Below are 21,915 nucleotides of genomic sequence, written 5' to 3' on the forward strand. Positions count from 1 at the left end.
ATGTTGCTGAATACTCTGTACTCCAAGCACAACCTCCCTGGTTGCTGGCTTCTGTAGTGCACTGCACTGCACAGCACTGTTGCTGTTGTTGTTAGGTACCAGCCTGTCAATTGGGACCCATTGGGACTCTTTGCACAACAGAATGACCCTCTGCCCTATCCTGTACAAGATTCACACTTACTCTATGCTTGATCTCATTGTTACAATCACGCTACCAACTCATCTTGTAAAGTGCCTTCTTCTTTTTTGATACTCTTCTACTTCACTAAACATAATGTCCTCCCAAGATACTAGTCTCTCCTGACAACATGACCAAAGTCCATGAGATGAAGTGTCACCATCCTTACCTCAAAGGGGCACTCTGGTCGTATTTCTTCCCAAAATAGACTTGTTCTTTCAGTATGCATGGTACTTTTACCATGAGTCTTCCTTATTTACTATCCAAAATTCACACGCATCTGAGGCAATCTAAAATACCATTGCTTGGGTCCTTAGTCTTTGCAGTAACAACTTTTCTTTTCAATACACTGAAGAGGTCTTGTGCATCAGATTTACCTAATGCAAGCTGGGTTGTTTTTGTTTTTTTTTTATCTTTTAACTGCTGCTTCCCAGACAATTGATTGTGGATCCAAGCATGACAAAATCCTTGACAATTTCAATCTTTTCTCTATTATGTATGAATGTATGTATGTATGTATGTATGTATGTACCTATTGAACGAATTGTAATGATTGGGGTCATTTTTTACATTAAATTGCAATTCATACTGAAGCCCACAATCTTCATCAGCAAGTGCTTCAAGTCCTCTTCACTTTCAGCAAGCAAGGTGCATCATCTGCTTGTGGCAGGGTGTTGATAAGCCTCTCTTTAATTATGACGCAGCCTTCTTCTCCCTTTAATCCAGTGTGAATAAATATGAGAAGGGGACACCTCTCTGAAACACACCTTTCCTTATCGTAAAGCAGGCAGGATTATCTTGTGCTGCTCACCTGTTCATTCAGATACAAGGTCTGCATGAGCACAATGAAGTGTTCTGAATCTCCATTCTTCCCAGAGCTATCCATCAGTTATCATGTTCCGCACTGTAGAATGCCTTGACATAGTCAATAAACCGATTTTTTGTATTCTCTGCTTTCAGCCAAGATCCATCTGACATCAGCATTGATGTCTCTTCTGAATCCAGCCTGAATGTGACCCTCTCTCCTGAACCCTGTCAATGCACTGCTTTAGCTGTTGATGATCTTCAGCAAACCTTTGCTGACGTGTGTACCAATTATAATGTTCTATAATTTGAGTATTCTGTTGTCATCTTTCTTTGGAATGGATACAAATATGGATCTTTTATCGTCAGTTGGCCAAGTAGCTGTCTTCGTTATTTACCCATTTTTCCCAATCCTTTCCTCTTTTTCAATAGCTACACTTAACTCACGGATGAGGCTCACAAGTATGGGTTTAAGAGGGAAGGTAACATGTTGTAATGTAGGTAAGTACTGCTCAGTATCTCATAGTACAAAAGACATTCTCAAAGTTTCTCTATTTTTTTTCTGGCTAGTTGTGAGTTTCTTTACCCAATTCAGAGATCCCTCACTTTATAACAAGCAGGATTGTAATTACTAACAGCTTAATCACATAATATAACTAATATTTTATTTCACATATTAATACAAATCTACCAAGAAAGTAAAAATAGAGCCCTTTGGAGGAAGTAGGCAAGGCTGTGTCTAGAAGGGTGACATTAGTGCTTCAAGACATTGTCCTTTTCATACCTGAAGAAATAACTCCCCTTGTTTTTGAGTTAATAGTGCAATTTTTAAGGTTTTTCAATCTATGAACTCCAGGTTATGATTGGAAAAATCAAGAGAAATCAATGTTTTATTAAAATACTTGATTTGCTTGATTCAAAGGACCTAATTATTTTGCTGGAATATAATCATCTACAATAGCATAACAATAACTGTATTTTATAACAACATTTTAGATGTCAAGCTTCCATTAAGTTAGCTTTCAAAAGTCACCTTGTAAATGAATTCATAAAGATTAACATAGAGCTCCTCTAGGTCTCCCTCCCTTGCCTTGCCCTATTGCACTCTATCCCTTAAATGATGCACATCAAAGACTGGCTTCAGAGGCCCACACAGGGTTTTGAAGGTAGAGGTCAAATAGAAGGTGCAGAATGGTTTGTAGAAGGTGAATATGCAATGAAGTTGGGGGTGGGGGTGGGGATAAATTCATTGGCATTATATTCTCCAAACTTTAAGAGCTAAAAAGAAAATTAATCACAAACTATGTATTGCCATTATCTTCTTCATGATCTCCCCTAATAACAACAAACAAAAAAGACAACCCAAAATAAAACCTTAGACACCCAATAGTGATTAAAGAAAGGATAAGAGAGAGTTGATTGTGGAAAGAAAATTTGTATTTCCCCATCCCTACAAGCACGGGTGTCTGAGTCCATTATGGCGTGGGCTGCAAATTGCAAGGTAAGCAATTCAAACTAGCAGCTTCTCTTCAGGAGCAACGTCAGGTTTTCTCCCATATGAAGGCACGGTCTTGGAAACCTCCAGGGCAGTTCTACTCTGCCCTATGTGGTGGCTGTGAGTCAGAATAGATTAGATGGCTGTGAGTTTTATATCCTGTTTTGTTTAAAAGAAGAAATTCAGGATTCTCCTTTTTATAGGATTCATGATAATGGCTGGCCATTTGGGGGAGAAAATAAATCATCATTATCTAACAATCGAGTTTTTCAAATATTTTATTATGGATTTGAAGGGAACTAATTGTCAAAGCATGCATGATCATATGCATTTCTCTTCAGCGTTTAAGCTATGATTGCTCACAGTACCAAACACTTTCATAAATCCGTAGAAAGCAAACCCTCAGGATAGCTACAGTGTCAGACTAGTTGCTTTCCTTGTCTCCAAAGAGTTTCATTTGTATTATTATTTATTCAATAATCTTTATCCAGATACACGACTCTATGCTTGTAGAGGGTGAAAGAAGATTAAACTACCACCACACCTTTATATGGGGGTTGGGTACGCAATTGCTGTGACCTAAGTGTATATTGGTAAAAAATATCCCTCTTTGAGGAAAATTGGATATATCCTTTTTGATGTTGCTTGTAACTTTTATACTCAATATATTTGCACACAGCTAAGCACATGTTTGCACACAGCTAAGCACATGTTGATTTTACTTTTTCTAAGGATTCCAAGTTTTAACTATCACCAGTGATGTGGTTCTCAGTAGTTAGACAGTTGAAGGCAAATGCAAATGACTCCATAATAGGGTCTGCTGGGAAAAGTCAGACATCTGAGGGATGTTTAGAGTAGATGCAATCCCTTAATCAGTCAGAGGCCTGAAGATTTGTTGTTGTTATTGTTTTCAGGGATTTGGGCTTTTTTATTTATGTAACTGTGGCAAACTCCCTCACCTCTTGCTGGTCTGAATCTTACAACATGTTTTATTGACCAATTCTTGGTCTGAGCCAATAGACTGCCATCCCTGAAAGCCGTCAGAGCCTAGCATTTGAGAGGCCGTCCTTAGGTCTCTGCACCATCATGCTGCTTCTTCCTGGTCTCACATCCTGCCACAGGAGCCAGGAAATGCCCCCAGCTTTCCATTGGGTCCATAGTCTTGAACCAGACTGAACTGACATATATATCAATGATTTGTCTTCTCTAGAGAACCCAGTCTAATACAACAAGTAATTATGACAGTATTTTCTTTTAACTAACTGTTGTGTAGAAAACAATTGTAAGCTCTGAATAGAATATAAAGGCAACACCAAAGAAACAAGAAAGCAAGCAAAGGGATTTATTTTTGAAAGAACTCTAAAATGCATCGCTCTCATCAATAAAAGATTGCAACAGGTTTTAGAACCAGACTGAAAATCAAATATGTTCAATAAAATTAATCCTGAAAATTTTCGGCAGGAGCAGGCCTATGCTACAAGAAATGATAAATGCAGTTTGTTGAGGTTAATTAGATTGAATTTCAGATCCTTGTTTCAGAAGGAAAATAAAACACCAGAAATAATAAGTATAGGATAGAATATAAAATATTACCACTTTCCTCTTAGTTTCTTCAGAAACATAAGATGAAATTAAAAAGAAAACATGACACTAGTCAAAGAAACACTAGAATATAGCTTACAGAAAATGTGCAGATAGAAGCTACATGAAAACTGGAGCATGAAGGATGTGGGGTAAATGAGTTACACCACTAGCGATAGCTTGGACTTTGAAAGTAGCGTTGCAATATTAACATTAAAGTGTTGACTTACAGCGTGATGTGATCCCAATGATATTCATTCACAAAGAGACTAGATAAATAAATACAAACTCAAGTAACAAGCCAGTTCCTCAATTCTGCATAAGTCTGCTGAAAAAGACTTCTTTCACGTTTAAAAGCAGTGATGTTACTTTGAGGACCAAGGTAGCTCTACCCATGAAGCAATGATGTTTTAACTCACCTCTATGTATTTGAAAGCTGAGCAAGGAGTAAGACAGAACAAAGAAGAATCCATGCCTTTGAAGGTTACTGTCGGAGGTAAAAAAAAAAAAAAAAAAGACTATGACCTGGGCTACCAGACACTCAAACAATCTGCACTGGATGAAGTCCAGACTAGCTGTCCCTGACTGTTGTCACTGCGGGTGTCATGGAGTGGATGCAGCACATCAAGAGAGAGAAACACTGGGATGGCATGTGCCATCCTCACTATTGCTGCTGTGCCAGAGTCCATTCAAGCAGCCCACCGTGTCCATCCATCTCGGTTCCTGCTTTTCGCTGCCTTTCACTTTGCCAAAGCACATGTTTGCAACACAGAAAGAAAATGAAGCAATACTATTAGAACTTATTATCTGATATCTACAGAACACAGAATTGTAATTTTTGAAGGATTGTGATTCTAGTCACTTATAAAATAGCATGCTTAATTTAAAAATTATCTTTAAAAATAAGTAAACCAATGTTTTTTTTTCTTATCTTTAAAAGTACATTTTATGTTAAAAAATAGCAGTGCAAATTTTGAATACAAAACCATGTAGACTGGTACTTATATCAGTGAACCAGTTCTATGTCTCTGACAAGGACAGCTGATGGAGTTGAGGTTCTGTGCTATGATGATACTCTAAAGTACAGTGGTTCCAACACCCCTGTTGCTTCTAAAGAAGGAGAGTGTAGGATCACTTCCAGAAAAAGTAAAGCCTTGAAACCGCATTTCCTCTCTGTCTTAGAAGAACCCTCACAGACAGAATCTATTTAGATTGTAATGGGTTATGTACCTTGTAATTTTATAGATTTTTCCCTTAAAATAGAGTTGCTAGACTTAACATCTGATTCATGTAGTTATTGTTATTTTCTCATTTTTACACTTACTCCTCTCTGACCTCCAATTGATCAGTGATTTCTAGGTTGACATCTTATCAATTCCAATTATATAAAAATAGAACACCCATTCCAACTCACTTTACTCTCTTATAGTCCCATTCATTCTCTCAATTTCATACATATAAATTCATATAGGATTTTTCAACTCTTACATTCCTTCAACAAACCTCCTATTCTGTGCTCTCTCTTCTACCTCTTTTCTCGTGTATGAGGTTCTCACTGATGAGTTTTCATTATACTTCAGCCACACCTAGACAGCTGTCCATCTTTCTTCATTGTCTTAGTTTACTGAGAGAAACAAAAAAGAGAGAGAGATAGAAATCTCCCAGTTAGATCTTGGGTTGATCTCCCCAAATTTCTTCCTCAGAATGTTTATATCCTAGTATCTAAAAATAGAAACTCACTGCCATAATATCAACTGCAGAAATTATGTACAATAGAGAGGAGGCCTGATGGTGGTGGTTCATAGTTGGGCTATGATCCCCATGGTCCACAGTTCGAACATCAGCAGGAGAAAGACTGGACTTTCTACTCTGTAAACAGTTGGAGTCTCCAAAACCCACAGAGGGTCACAGTGAGTCAGCATTAACTCAATGGTGGTGAGATTATAGGACAGAATAGCTGCCCCTGTGAAGGGCATTCCTTATAAGGTAAGTCTTTAAAGGAGTAGAAACCCCCGTCTTTATCCTGCACAGCTTGGTAATTTCAAACTGCTGATCATGGGGAATCGCTATCCAACATGTTATCACTTTACTAGCATGGCAAATGAAGAAAAGCCTGAAGTTATCAAGGATTTCACTTTGTTTGTATCCACAATCAGTGTTCATGGAAGAAGCTCCCAAGGATGGAAAGACATGGTGCTTTGGCAAATCTACTGCACACGATTTGGACTTTAAATAAGGAAGACTGAAGAAACGATGTGTTTGAATTTTTGGTGCTTATGCATAATATTGGAAGTAATGGACTGCCACAAGGACAAACAAGTCTGTAGTGGGAAACGTAGGACCGGAGTGTTCTGTAGAGGGAACGATCGTGAGACTTTGTCTTGGAGAGTTTGCCCATGTTGTCAGGGGAAACCGGATCCTGGAGAAGTGCATCATGCTTGGTAAACTAGAGGCACAATGAAAAAAAAAAAACCCTCAAGAAACGGATTGACACAATGGCTACAAGAAGGGGCTCCAGCATAGGAACAATTGAGAGCAGGCACAGGACCAGGCAGTGTTTCATTCTGTTGTGCAGAGGGTCAGAATGGGTCAGAATCCACCCAATGGCACCTAACAGCAGCAGGGCAGAGTAGAGCATCTTCTTAGGGCTTCCAAGCCTGCAAACCTATATGGTAGCAAATGGCTTCATCTCTCTCTCATGGTGAGGCTGGTGATAATAAGCTAGCACTTAGCTCTTTGTGCCAATATCTGAATGCCAGGGCAGCATTCCAGTCACTCAGAAGTGGTCGTTCTAGCTATGAAAGTAAGCTGTCGCAGATTGAAGAGCGGTAGCACAAGCCAATGGCATCGGCTTGGTTCTAGAAGCTGAAAAGGACATGGAAATGGATTCTCCAAAACTTACAGATGGTTTCAGCCCTGTTAACAACTGTATTTTATTTTAATCAGGCTGACCTTGGAATGAAGATTTCCAGAATTGTAAAATAAAACATGAATATTTTTATGAGTCACTGTGTTTGTGCTTCTTTTATTTACGGAGCGGTGGCAGGAAACCGCGATATGCGAATACGATGATTTTCCACTTGTTTTCTATGCATGTTGAGGAAATATTAATCTCTAGAGATTTAATCTAATTTCCGATGGGTGAAGCTGGGAATTCTGGAATAAAAGTTTGTGAAAAAGGAATTTGATAACAAGCTTATTTTATATGTTTATCAAGAATTATATATCGATATAAAATTTAGCAGGATTTCAAAGTGTACATTTTAATAAGGTAAATGTTCTTCACTTTCCCTTTGTTTTCTGAAACGTAGCCTTGCCCTAATGGCTCTAATAAAAATAGGATCTTTTGTCATTTTAATAACGAACACAGCCTTCCCTATAACTGATCATTTTACACTGAGCTCTTCTTTCAATAATTAGCATTTTATTTTTTATATCCAGAGAATCCTAATGCCTATGTACATAAACCATTTCTAATTCTAATTTTAAAATAAATTGCTTGTTATATATTACCACTATTAGAGTAAATTGTGTTATGTACATATGTTAATATTATAATGAGATTTACAAAAAATCATAAGATAATTATAGGTCACTATGTAACTATCAGAAAGCCAATTACCATGAACTCCTACCACAAATCTGATGAGGTGCTTTAAATGCAGTGTAACCCTCAGTCTGAACTAGCAAAGGAAGGGTATCCTTTCCTCATCTAGCAGCCAACTCACGTCAACAGAGAAAGATAATACTAAGACATTCTGAGTATGAAGTATTTAATAAAATTAATTTTCTAGAGAAAGCACTTAATGCAGATTATTATAATGTACACAGTACTTTTGTTACATATTTTTAATGATGTGAATTTGGTAGACGTCTCCATATCAGATCATCATTTTTGGATTTTAAAATTTTAATAAGTATCAACCCTCCCATTATTTTGCTCTATAACCCTATTTTTCCAAGCTCTTTTTTGTCAGATGACAGTCGTGTTTATTTTACAGAAAAAAATAATAATGGCTTGCCAAACCAGAAACAATAAACTCAGCTGTCTCTGTAATGACTATTTCATTGTTAGGTATTTCTGCTTGCTTCTCTACTTCCACTGTAACAGAAATTGTTCACTGACTGAAACAAGAGTGACTGCACACTTAAGTCTAAAAGTATTTGTGAGTCATTTATAATTATGGACGTCATCTGAGTTGTAAAATACTTGTATATGTTTATACTTTCCCCCAAAGCTTCCCTCAACAAACACTAAATTCAATAAAATGCACAGATATGTGTTCCATTTTATACATGTAAATATATTTTAAAGTTTTGTTTTCTTCTTAATTATCATAGATATTGTATCCCTGGCATAACTCTTATCCAATATAGTTATAATTTCTAGTAACCTCTGAGAGAACACTTAGTCTCTAATAGCACATTTCTTACTAAAGCATCCACAATGAAATTACAGGTTATTTCTTGGATTATTACAGATGCAGTTAAGTTAAAATTGAATATCTTATCATTTGTTCTCCTTTGACCCATATAAATTTATTCTTGATTTAAAATATTTTCTTCTTTCATTTTGATAGTGATTTTTTTTCCTGTTTTATTCCTGTTAGTCTTAAGATGTATTTGAAATTTGTATAGGCAAATCTAAGGAGGTAGTAACTGGACTGATGGTTTTTTGGAGGTATGGCAAGGGATATTGTGGGGAATGGTGAGCTGATAACAATGAGTACACAAGCAAAGAAAATGTTATAAATTGATGGCGATGATGGTGTTACAATTCTGCATATGATTAAACTATTGACTCATAAGATATGTGAATTATCTTCCAATAAAATTTATATGCCCAAAATAGATAGATAGCTAGACAGAACAAAAGAGATATTGCCCGTAATTTCAACCAAGATCTTAGCAACAGAAATCCTCATAAAAAATAACCTGCAGGGGATAGCACTGGAGACACAGTGTGGGAATTGCACCCAACCTGATCCCACCACACCGAGGCAATGCACTGGGGGAGTGCAGCGGAACAGCAAGGGAATGGAGTGGAAAAGTCCCCAGGGAATGCTGAAAGTGGACTTTGGGGCCAGGGCAAGCTGCTCCAGCAGACTGGACTGGAAAACACTCCTAAAGGCCAACAAATTATCCTTGAACTAAAATAATAATAATAATAACCTCACTGCTTTTCTTCAGAAAGTGTTGTCAAATACCAAAGTGACCGATTTACAGTTGACATTTTCATCCTACTGTAAGGATCCTTGGTGGCACTGTGTGATAAGCATTGGGCTGCCAAACCAACCAATCACACCTAGAGAGAAAGATAAGGTTCTCTGTTTCCATAGATATTGACAATCCAGAAAAATCTAGCCAATTTAATGGAAGAGATCCACATTTGTACCCATTCCAAAGAAATTTCAGTCAATAGAATACCCAATTGTAGAACAATATCTTTGCTTTTACATGCAAGAAAAATTTGACTGAAGACCATTCAAAAATGGCCACAGCAGGGCGTTCGCAGAGCTGTCAGAGATTCAGATCAGACTGGAAAAGGAGGAGGAACAAGGGTTCTCACTGCTGGTGTCAGATGGTGTCTTGGCTGAAAGCAGAAAGATGTTTACTGTGTTTTATTGACTATGTAAAGGCATTTCATTTTGTTGATCATAACTGTGAATAAACTTGAAAAAAATGATAAGTCCAGATTACCCCATTATGCTCATATAGAACCTATAAATGGGTCCACATGCAATTGTGGAAATAGAACAAGGGAATACTATATGGTTGAAAATAATAAAAGGTGTGTATTAAGGTTGTATCCTTCAACATACTTATTCAATCTATATGTTGAGTCAATAACCAGAGAAGATGAAATTTATGAAGAAATTAGCGGCAGGATTGGAGGAAGGCTTGTTAGCTACCTGCAATTTGTAGATGGCATCACTTTGCTTGCTGAAAAGGAGGTGGATTTTCAGTAGTTGCTGAAGAAGATCAAGGATTGGAGTCTTCAATATGGATTTCAATTTAAAAAAAGAAAGCAAAAACCCTCATAACTGATCCAATTCATGCAAATGCACCAATCTGTAACAATATGATAAGAAGAGAAATAGTGGAAGTTGTTTCTTGTATCCACAGTCAATGCTCATAAGGGCAACAGAGGCCAAAGGATACATTGCACTGGGTAAATCTATTCCACAAGACCTCTTTAAAACGTTGAAAATAAAGGACTTCCCTTTGTGAACGAGGTTGTACCTGACCTGGTCTATGGCATTTGCAATTGCTTCACATGCATGTGAAAGTTCAGACTCAAAAAAGGAAGACTGATAAAGAATCAATGCACTTGAACTATGGTACTGGCAAAGGATAATGAAATTACAATGGGTTGCCAAAAGAATTAACAAATCATTTTTGAAAGAGTACAGTCAGAATGCACCTTAAAAGCGAGGATGGGAAGACTTTATTTCATGTACTTTGGATATGTTACCCCTCAAGACCAGTCCCTGGGAAAGGACATCATACTTGGTAAGCAGAAACGCAGTGACAGAAGGCCTTTGAAGAGAGGGATTGACGAGGTGGCTGCAATGATGAGCTGGACATGACAATGACTGTGATGGTGCAGGACCAGGGGGTGGTTGATCTGTAGTACACAGAGCCTCTATGCGTGGGGGCTGACTTGATAGCACTTCACAACAGGAAAACCTAAAAAACAGTTCTACTCTGTATTACAGCAATGGACTGGAATCAACCCTATGGCAGTGGATATTGTTAGTGCTCAAACAGGGAGGGGTATAGCTCATCTATTCTTCCTTCACTTTCTCTTCCTTGTGTTGGGTTAGTTTAAGTGTAGAAATAAGTTCGGGACACTCACGTAGGTGTGAGAGAGCTTTATATCAAAGAGCAACTGTATATTGAGAAAACATCCTAGGCCAGTCGAGATCAAGTCCACAAGCCCCATTTTTGCCCCTATGTCCAATATTAGTTCATAAAGGGGACCTGAGTATTCTTCAGACTCATGTAACCACTGACAATGATGCCGATTGCAGGGAGATCACAGGCTGGTGGGTGAAAAGTCTTGTAGATACAGTGGTTGTGGACTCATCTCCAGGATGCTGGCTCCCGTCAGTGTGACTCTATGTGATTTTTCACCCGGAAGATGAAGCAGAGAGAGCATATCCCACCTCCAGGGAAGAAGACAGGAAGTTCTCAGAAGCCTCATGAGAAGGTCACGCCCACAAGGAGGGATCATCAAACCAAGACCTGATTGTAAGACTAAACTCCACCCCTTCACTTAATTTATGAAGTTGACATGAAATTATGTAACTACTCCATTTGTTGACTTGTCTTTTCTCTTTCTAAAAGCTTAGACAATTTGGAAAAACATGCATATTTAAGCATGATGAGTAAACTTATTTTACCATTTGTTTACAGAAGCATTAATGACTCCATGGGTAAAATAGTTGTCTGCATAAGGGGTTTGCTTTAAGGTGGTGAAAATTATAATCTCAGAGTGTTTATCCATAGTGATTAAAGTCCCAGAATCTCCTTTTTGTCTGTTTTATTACAATCAATGAAACTATAATCTACACAAGGGTAGCAATATATGTTTCTGGTGTTGTAAGCATCTGCTATACTTTATTAACCTTTGATCCTCTATCAATATCATAAAATAATTCATTAGTAAGCCACCAGATATGGGTAAGTAGACATAAAAGACCTGAATTTTGCTATGATCTTTTAAGATCACTCAGTAAGCAGAATAATACCGAATGAGCCTACTTTTGAAAAGTTGGCACTAAATAAAAATATTTTCAAACAGTAGTGAAAAAGAAAGATAAAATTTGAAATTCTTGCAGTAAAATTCAAAGTGATGCTCAAGAGAAATAAACACCGATAAAGAGGTAAGTTTTTGAATTGTATCTTATACTGTGCATCTATAAGGCGAAGCACTCTGCCTTTGAAGGCCTGGAAAATGAATTTCTCTCTCAACCCAATCCTGTCATCAATTCTGACTCTTTAGTGATACTACAGGTGCAGCAGAATTGCTTCATAAGGTCTCCGAGATGGTAAACCTCTGTGGAAACAGGCTGCCTCATTGTTATCCCCCAAATTATGAAAAATGGCCAGCAACTACTTCTGTAACAGCATGTCCACAAACCCAATGCCAGCAAGTCGCTTCTGACCCATAGTGACTATAGAGTTGCTGAGGCTGTAAATTCATCCCGAAATCAACAGTCTCACCTTGATCTCATGAAGTAGCTGGTGCGTGTAAACTGCAGCTCTTGTAATTAACAGCCCAACTTCTAACCCGCAGTGCCACCAGAGCTTACTGCAGCCTAGGACAAGAGAACCATTCATTGTATCAGAAGACTGAGCAGAAGTCCTATCAGTGTTTCCAGGAATCATGAAAGAAGATTCCTTAGCCTCCATCATGAGAATTTAATGGAAATTTGCTTTTCAAGAATGTCATACAGTTAAAATCAGACAATACATTGTCTTTCTGAACTAGCTTATCCCTAATAAAAATAGCATAAAGTATCACCCATGCTGTTGCATGACATTGGAGCTCATTTTATGTGTTATCAAATAATGTTATATGCATATATTAAGGTGAATAAAAATCTGTCAGTACTGTATCATAGAATTTTTATTGGACAAAAATATTAAAAAATTAAACTATTGATTCTCATTCAATAGTTTCATTGGTATATAATTCACATATTGACATATGATGTACATAATTTGTATAAAGAGTTAGGCAATCATGAGCAAAGTCAATTTTAGAACATAAATGCTGTTAGAACCCCATTACCTTTAACTCAGTCTGTGTTATTGTTTTGCCTCTCCTGGATTTCATATACAGAAAAATCAGAAAAAGTGCAGAGGAAGAAATAAAAAAGACAAAAAAAAAACACCTTCAATGGAAAGGAAATCATAACTTAAGCAATTTAAAAATGGATCAAATGGGTGATTGAATGAGAAGGTATTACCTTTTAACTTAACTACATTTGCTGTAATCAACTTTACAATGTTCTCTGCTGAGAGCAAAGCTAATAACTTCCTGGACTGTGATCAGAAGCTATTCATCGGAGGCTTAGTCATGTGGGGACCATGTAAATGGATTTTCAGCTTCCACTGTCATCCCCTGCCTTCTGCCAAATGGGTACTCAGAATTTGTTCTCTGATACAGTTCCCTCCTTCAAATTTTGATTTTAATATTTACAATCTTTCAATCACATAGGCTGGTGTGCTTCTTCCTTGCAGACTTAGTTGACACCTCACTTAGATAGCTGCTTGTGTCAAGACCAGGCTTTAAGATCCCAGATACTACTCTTCCTGATAGCCAGGCAGTATCTTCTTTCTTCATTACACTTTACTGTACAGCTCCCTCATCTTCAGTAATCTCTTCCTAGGGGAGAGCATCAAGTAGAGCCATGTCATAAGAGCTAATTGTTTTCGAATTGGGGCTAGAATTACATGTGGACCCCCAAGCCATTCATATAGCTTTGGTTGATATATGCCTATTGTTTATTCTAGAGACATCATTATTGTTTGTGTTAGTCTGGGTTGAATAGAGAAACAAATGCAGGATACATATATGTGTATAAGAAAGAGCTTTATATAAAAGAGCAATTGTATATCGAGAAGACACCCCAGCCCTGTCCAGATCAAATCTGTAAGTCCTATGTTAAACCATATATCTGATACCAGTCTATAAATTCCTCTTCAGACTCATAACAGTAGACTAATTTGTGATTGATTAACTTTACTAAGCATAGTAGTTTCTACATTGATCCAGGTCATGAGATGTTTATCAATTTTTTTTAATGTATGTGATCCTGTTAATTTCTAGTTCTTTTTACTGTGCTGCAATGAACAAAGGAAAGCATACTCCTGGTCATACTCTCTCTTACTTCTTTGGGGTGTATGTCCACCAAAGCTATCGCTGGGTCATATGATATTTGTACTCCCAGTGGTTTTAGGTAGGGTAAGGTCAAATCACTTTCCACAATGATTGCCCAAGTACACAAGCCTTCCAGAGTGTATGGGTTCCAATCAGTCTGAAACATCTCTAGCATTTGTTTTCCTCTCTGCTTGTTTCTTCTAATCGGGTTCTAACTGTGAGTGTGAGACGAAATCTCATCATTGTTTTGCTTTGCATCACCTACATGGCTAGTGATCCTGAACATATTCCCTCATGTGTTTGCTATCCATTTAAGTCTCATCTCTTGGGAAATGTCTATTTACATCCTTTGCCCAACTTTTAATTGTTTTTTTTCCATTGAGATATTACTCTATATATTTCAGTAATTATTCTATATATTTTAGTAATTATTTCCTTCTCCTTTGTATCATTGCTAAAGATTATTTTCCAATCTGTAGGCTCTCATTTTAATTTTTAAAAATCATTTCTTTGGGGTTCCTACAACTTTTATCACAAGCCTTTTGATGTGTGTAAATGTTTTACTTTTCATAGGTCCCAGCTATCTATTTTGCTCTCCACTATGTGTGTTGTCTTTATTATATTTGGTAGTCTGTGTTTGCCCTGCAATAGGGCTTTTAAGTTTCCCCCAACTTTCTCATTGATTATCCTTCTGGTAGTGGGTGTATATTTAAGTCTTTACAATATTCAGTTCCTTTTGTGATGGCAGATGCAGAGGGTCCTGTTTTATTCATTTGCAGGTGGAGATTCAATTTTTCCAGTCATTTGTTGAACAGGCTGTGCCTTTTCCATTTATGGTGTTTTGGTTCTTTGTCAAAAATCAGTAGGTGGTAGGTGTAGCTACTGTGTCCTGATGTATCCCCACTTAGGTCTATACACTCCTGGAAGCAGTATTTCCATCTTTGTAACTAAAAATATGGGTACATGCATTTGCACCATATCAAAAAAGAAGTTTTGCTATCCTCAAAGGACCCAGACTGTGAAACTTTACAAATATTTTGGGAACAAAAATCAGTCTAAAAGGCAAGATAAGTGTAGTAGGGTGAATGAGGTAAAGTTTTCCAACAAAATTCTTGTAGGTCAGCTACTGGATTATTCAAATAATTAGCACACACATTGCCATGATTGAAAAGAGAAAGAATAAAATCCCTGACAGGGTCTCGTGACATATTTTCTCATGAGCATAATTTCATTATTTTGTAAATCTCCATAATAAGCCCCATGATTACCATGTGCCCTTGAAGAATATCTATCAACAACATCCATTTTAATGCCTCACACAGACACCAAAACTTTCTGAGATGACTTTTCATCCTTGCATGTAGCTGAGTCAGAAAATCCCCTGAGAAGCTAAGATGTTGATTGGAAATGGTTGGCTTGTTTGTTTGTTTGTTTAGTAGCCACTTTAAACTAAGAAAACATGTCTTCAGTCATCTAAGGAAGACAAAGACAACTTAATACACATTTTATCTGAAATAAACCTGTGTCTGTATGGTTATGGTAGTAATATTTTATTTTCCTGACTCTTGTACAATGCTTTATTTACCCTATCAACTATTGAACAGCATTTTAAATTATTTTATATTTTTAGGGGGAGGGAAGGTGCTATGAACATCTAGGTAGATTTTGGCTGATATACATTTTCAGCTCATTCGAGTAAATATTTAAAAGCAAGACTATTTGACCATATGGTAAGACTATGTTTACCATATTTTAAAGAAGCTGCAATTTAGTCTTATTGACTGTGCTATTCTGCATCCCCTGCATAAATGAATGGCAGTGTTTTGTTCAATGTCTTTGGGAATAATTGGTATGTAATTGCTGTTTTTAAATTCTGGCACTCAAATAGGTCAGTAGGTCATTGTTGATTTAATTTCAGTTATTGAATTAAGAAAAATTAAGCCTAACTTTTGTAGTATGAGTGAGTGTTCTGAAATTGTGCTCCTTCTTAAAAAAGATATTTGTTTCTTTATTATTAAAATCTAGAGATGTATTTTTTATATTTTGGACATGAGTCTTTTAATATATTTGTGTTTTTATAAGACTTTAACATGATTCTTTTGAGGCTATATTTTACAGTTCAGAAAGTATTCATTTTAATAAAATCGACTTATCACTTTTTTTTAACTTTGGATGTGTTTTATTATGCCAGATTACCAAGATGTGTAAGAAATAATATATCTGAAGAGAACTAGTAATTTCACAAACACTCGTACTTTATTGACAATAGCCACTTTTTAATAATATTTTGTTTCTAAAATCATACCACCAAATCCAAGGCCTTAGATGTTTATTAACTTAAATAAAGTTAAATAGAGATACATAAAGCTGAATATTGATCTAATTTTTTATTATTTATTTATTTTTAATTTTACTTGATTCAGATGGATTTTTTTCATGGATGAGCATCAACTTTCTGTTTTCTTTCCTAATTGCCACACAACATTAAAAAATTTGAGAAAATATTGAAATTGTTATTAATGCTTCCTATAAACTAAAATGTTTAACTTCACTCAGCGTAAGATTCTCCAACTCTTTCCATGAGATGAGATATTTCATTGTTTCATCACTGTTTATTTAAGGATGAGTAGTAGTTCACTGTGTGTATATACCAGAGTTTTACAATCCATTCATCTGTTGAGGAAAATTTAAGCTGTTTCCAGTTTTTTGCAATTGTGGAAATGCAGAGCAATGAACATTGAAGCACAGATGTCAGGTTACAGTTTATTTCTTACTTATTCTGGATATATGCCCAGTAGTGGAATTGCTGGGTCATAAGGTAACTTGTTTTCCATCTGTTTTAGATGATGCCAAATCACTTTCCACGGTGGTTGGATGTATCTACAAGACCACCAGCAGTAAATGAGGGTTTCTATCTCACCCCACCTCCTCTAACATTTGTTGCTTGCTTGCTTGCTTTTATTGAATTGGGCAATCCTGTAGGTGTTAAGCGGTATCTCATGGCTGTTTTTTTAATTATTATTTGCATTTCCCGGTAAAAAATGAGCAAAACATTTTCTCACATGTTTATTGCTAATTCAAGTTCCCTTGTGAACTTCTGTTCAAGTTTAGGTCCACCTCTTCAATGGGCTATTAGTTTTATTTTATTTTCTTCTTGTAAGGTTACAGGGTTTGGTAGAATTTAGTAATAATACTTTGTCTGATATGCCATTACTAAATATCTTTTCCCAGTCTGTGAACTCTCTCATTACTCTCTTGATAAACTCTTTTGAGGCACACAAATATTTTATCTTTAATATGCCCCTCACAGCTATTTTATTTTCCTTCATTCCTTAAAGTATATGTGTCATTCATTATTGCTTCATTCTTCTGCAGGTTGATATCCAGGTTTTTTCTCCAGAATAATTGATTAAAAAGGGCATCTTCTTCCCATTGTTAGACCTGAGTATTTTCATTTGTATAATTAAGATCATTCAATGCATGAGGTCCAAATAGATAATCCTTTCAGAAATAGTAACGGGAGTAATGATTGCCTGAGGGAACAGGAAGAGTGTGGGGGGAGGGAGGTATGTGTGAACTAAGAGCAATGAGTGATGCCTGTATAACCCAGCCCCAGGGGCAGGGATAACAGAATGTAGGTGCACAGATATATCGGATGGTGTAAGATATGGATATGGGGGCATGGTGGGGAGGGAGGGGATAAGGGGGAGCTGATATCAAAGAATTCAGAGAGAAAATGTTTTGAAATTGATGGTGGCAGTAATTGTGCAATTATACTCGATCTAATTGAATTATGGATTGCTATAATATCTGTATGGGCTCCCAATAAAATGATTTTTTAAAATCTAAAAGGTTTAAAAATATTTTGGATTCTTAAATCCCTTTTGTAAATAGATAAACCAAAAAAATTAGTTCTTCATCTTTGGAGTAGAAAATATTTCCCAAATTGTATATCCTTCTCACCTTCCATACATTTTTAGATCTTTCTTTAGATATTTATTTTAACAAGACAGAATGAAAATTTTAATGTACCAGCGATGTGTTGTTCTTAGGTGTCACACAATTGACTGATTCATAACAACCCCATGTATTATAGAACAAATTTTACTGTCATGCACAATTCTTACAATCATTACTGCTATGTTGTTGATGACACTTTATATTATGCCAATTAGCCAGTGGACCAATACATGCCTTTGAAAATCTTCTTTTCATTCATGGACCTCAGATATTCAAATGACACAAACTTGATTGCTGAAAGTGAGGAGGACTTGAAGAACTTGCTGATGAAGATCAAGGATTGCAGTTTTCAGTATGAAATAAGACTCAATGTAAAAAGAAGACCCGAGTCCTTTAGAACTTAAACTCGAAGGGAGCCTGGAGGCAGTCTGAAATGCTCACTAGTTGACCACTGGGACCTACTTACTGAGTAGCAGTGGGTGAAAGACATCAATGGAGAGATAAGTTGATTCTGGCCACTGACACTTGTGAATCTCATTCACAGGGACTAGAGGAGAAAAGAGAGTTGTTTGTGGCCTGAAGTTGGAAGTCTTTTGTGGAAATTGAGCCCATGGCATGCCCTTGCTCATGGAGCTGGAATGAGATTGTGTGCCCGGGTCAGTGGTCTGAAGCAGAGGGAGGCATGTCATTAACTACTTGGGTTCTTGCACTGGTGCTCCTTAACCTCGCTTGCAATGGCTCGGGCTGAGTGGACCCAAACACGACCAAAGGAACACAAGGTTTCTGAGTTGAATGGAAGCATATTTCCTGCTGACTTGATAGATGACCTGACCTTATTTGACATTGTTTATCAATTCAGACTCACAATGTTCCATTTGGAATGGGGTCACATCAAAGAACATGCTTGTCTCCTCAAAGCACTGGCTTGATAGAAATCGGCAATGTAGAAATTGTAAACATAAAATGGGGGTAGATAAATATATGAAGTGCTTGGCTTACAAACATATAAGTGGGTAAGATGTTGATAAGGTTAAAGGATGAAGGTGTAGGTGGTCACATAATTTCAATTGTTAGGCACAGAGTCTTTTTGTTTTGTTCACTTAAGGAATGTAAAGTTTAAAAGGGGCTGGTGCTTTATCAGTTGTACACAGTTTAGTTTTATACTATTTGCCACAAAAATGATTTTATTATCGTCTTTGTTTATAGATTATGAATGGAGAGTTGTGTAAAAGATTCAAGTTGAGGAGAAGTGCTCAGAGGTAGTTAGAAAATTTTATGGTCAACTTGAAGATGTTCAAAATTGTAATGGTAGAATTCACCCTGTCAATCGGACCCCAGCCTACTCATGCCTCTTTGTATCTACCTGACTCTGCTCCCACTAGCCTGTGACCACCCTGCGCTCTGTATCATTGTGTGTGGCTACATGAGTTAGTAGAACAACTTTTGGATTAATATCCGAATTATGGACATCAGTTTGAATGGGCCGAGATGCCTACTTGACATATAATTACTTCTAGATATAGAGTTCTTTGTTATACATATATGAGTGTAACTGGAGTTGTAGCATGCAATTAAAATTTTGCTTAAAATATTTTAACAATGGTTGCCACAGTATATATACACAGACCAGACAGTTGCCAGAAATTCAAGCTGAATTCAGAACAGGAAGTGGAATTAACATAATAATATTGATATCAGATGGATCTTGGCTGAAAACAGAGAATACCAGAAAGATGCTTACTTGTGGTTGATTAACTATGTGTTATAACTGTAGGGATAATGCGAAATGATGGATTATATTGAGAATGAGTATTCCAGAATGCTAAGTTGTGCTCATGTAGACCTTATAGATGAATAAATAAAAAGTGATTTGAACAAAACAAGAAATTTCTGTTGTTAAAGTAAAAAAGTTGTGCATCGGAGTTATTATCCTTTGACAATACTCATTCTGTTTGAATAGCAAATAACTAAGGAACTGAACTTAGCAAAGAAGGACCCAAAATCAGGATTGGAGGAAACCAATCCATAAGTTGTTATATTTAAACAGCACAATCTTGTTTGCTAAAAGGGAATAGGACTGACTAAGATCCAAAACCACAACCTTGAGTAGATCACATTTCAATATTTATATATTCAGTAATATTTATTTAAACTAATATCTGGCAAAGATATTTTTATAATCCTAATCATATATACAATAGTAAATCAAAAATCGTTACTACAAAATGAAATAAACCTTTTATAAAAGGAAAATATCAATATGACCAGCTAACTATTTTTTCTCTCCATATCCTCCATCCAGTTCTAAATACTTCTGAAGATAATGGTTTAATCTCTCTAACTCCCCCTCTGCCCAAGTTCTCACCTGATTGATTAATACCAAATCAACACAACAGCATTCTCAAGAGACTCAGCTGTTTTCATTTTAATTGATTCTTGCTCAGGGATACAGGGTAGATTGAGTCAGGTTTCCCAATAAAACTTTCAGAGAACAGCTTCGACTACCCATGAAATGGGAGCAGGTGCACTGTCATGATGGAAACAAATTACTCAGAATACGTTTCCTGCACTTTCTTTCACCAGTAAAGTTTTCAATTTCCTTAAAACATCTCTTTAATAATCGCTCATGATTCCCCAGTATACTTTGAGAAAAATCTATCAAGATAACTCCTTTGAAGTCACAAAAAGAGTCAACTTAACCTCCTAAGCTGACTTCTTTGCCTTGAATTTAATTGGCTCCAGTAGATCCCCTCAGAAGCCAATGTTCTGATTAGACTCTGTTTTGCCTTCAGCACCTGAACAGAGTAAGGCACATGTGCTACACAGAGAACTTATACTCAATGGACCCCTCCATTGATTGTAGAGGAATGTGCAAGCACATTTTGCTTGAAATACATATGTGCGTATATAAGATGGAACATTAGTAGCAATACCTTTTGACTTACCTCACATTTAGAGAATTAAAATTTCCCCTTTAAAAAAATGCTGGCACATGGCTTGTATTTTTTATCTTAGGTTCTCATAGAAACATATTTATTAGATTATTTTATGTGTAAAACAAATTATGCATTCACAATGATTCAGCAAACAGCTGAGTCTATTTGTGTTGGTGGTAATTAGTTTATTCATGACATTAAGATAAAGAAGTTTAGCCAAAAACTCTGGGTGCTTCTATATGCCTGTAGGGAATAATTAAAACTCAGAATCTCTTAAAAGTGATTCTTGGCAAATGATCCTAGAGTGCATTTAATCGTTGTTTACTAAAACCCACGGTAACTACCAAAGAACACTAATGTTTTCTCTATCATGTTGTCAGTTCTCATATATAGACTTGCTAAATTAGTTTAGAAAGATGTCTTTTTTATTCATTGCGTAACATTTGGAACTAGAGGGACATTGTTGCAAAGATAAACAAAAGCATATAGTGGCAGTTACATAATCTATCACCTTGGGAAGGGGTGGAGTCTAGCCTGTCAATCAGGTCACATCTTGATGACCTCATTTAGAAGTGCAAAGCAGATCAATAGCTCACTATAAGCCAGAGACACTCTCTGCTTGACTCCCTGGGAGACATTTTGATGACAAGTTACATGGAGCTATGCTGATGGAGCCAGAGCCCTGGAGCTGGAGGAGCCACGTGGGGACAGATACCAGCACTGAGATGGTTCCACTGCCACTGGATCTACAGGACTTTCCACCCACTGACCTGTGATCATCTTGCATTCAACATCATTGCATGTGTTGTATGAGTCTGAAGAGGAATTTATAGACTGGGATCAGACTTATGAGCTAATATTGGACTTATGGACTTGATATGGACTGGGCTGGGATGTTTTCTTAATACACAATTACTCTTTGATATAAAGCTCTTGCTTATACACATATTAGTGTTTATGAATTTGTTTCTCTTGTCAATCCAGACTTACACATATATGTTCCAATAATTCGTATATTTTTTATAACCATATCGATTCCTGTGAACTGTGTTGTCATTAGGTGCCATAG

Source organism: Tenrec ecaudatus, chromosome 11 (assembly GCF_050624435.1).
Source record: "Tenrec ecaudatus isolate mTenEca1 chromosome 11, mTenEca1.hap1, whole genome shotgun sequence".
NCBI classification, from domain to species: domain Eukaryota; kingdom Metazoa; phylum Chordata; class Mammalia; order Afrosoricida; family Tenrecidae; genus Tenrec; species Tenrec ecaudatus.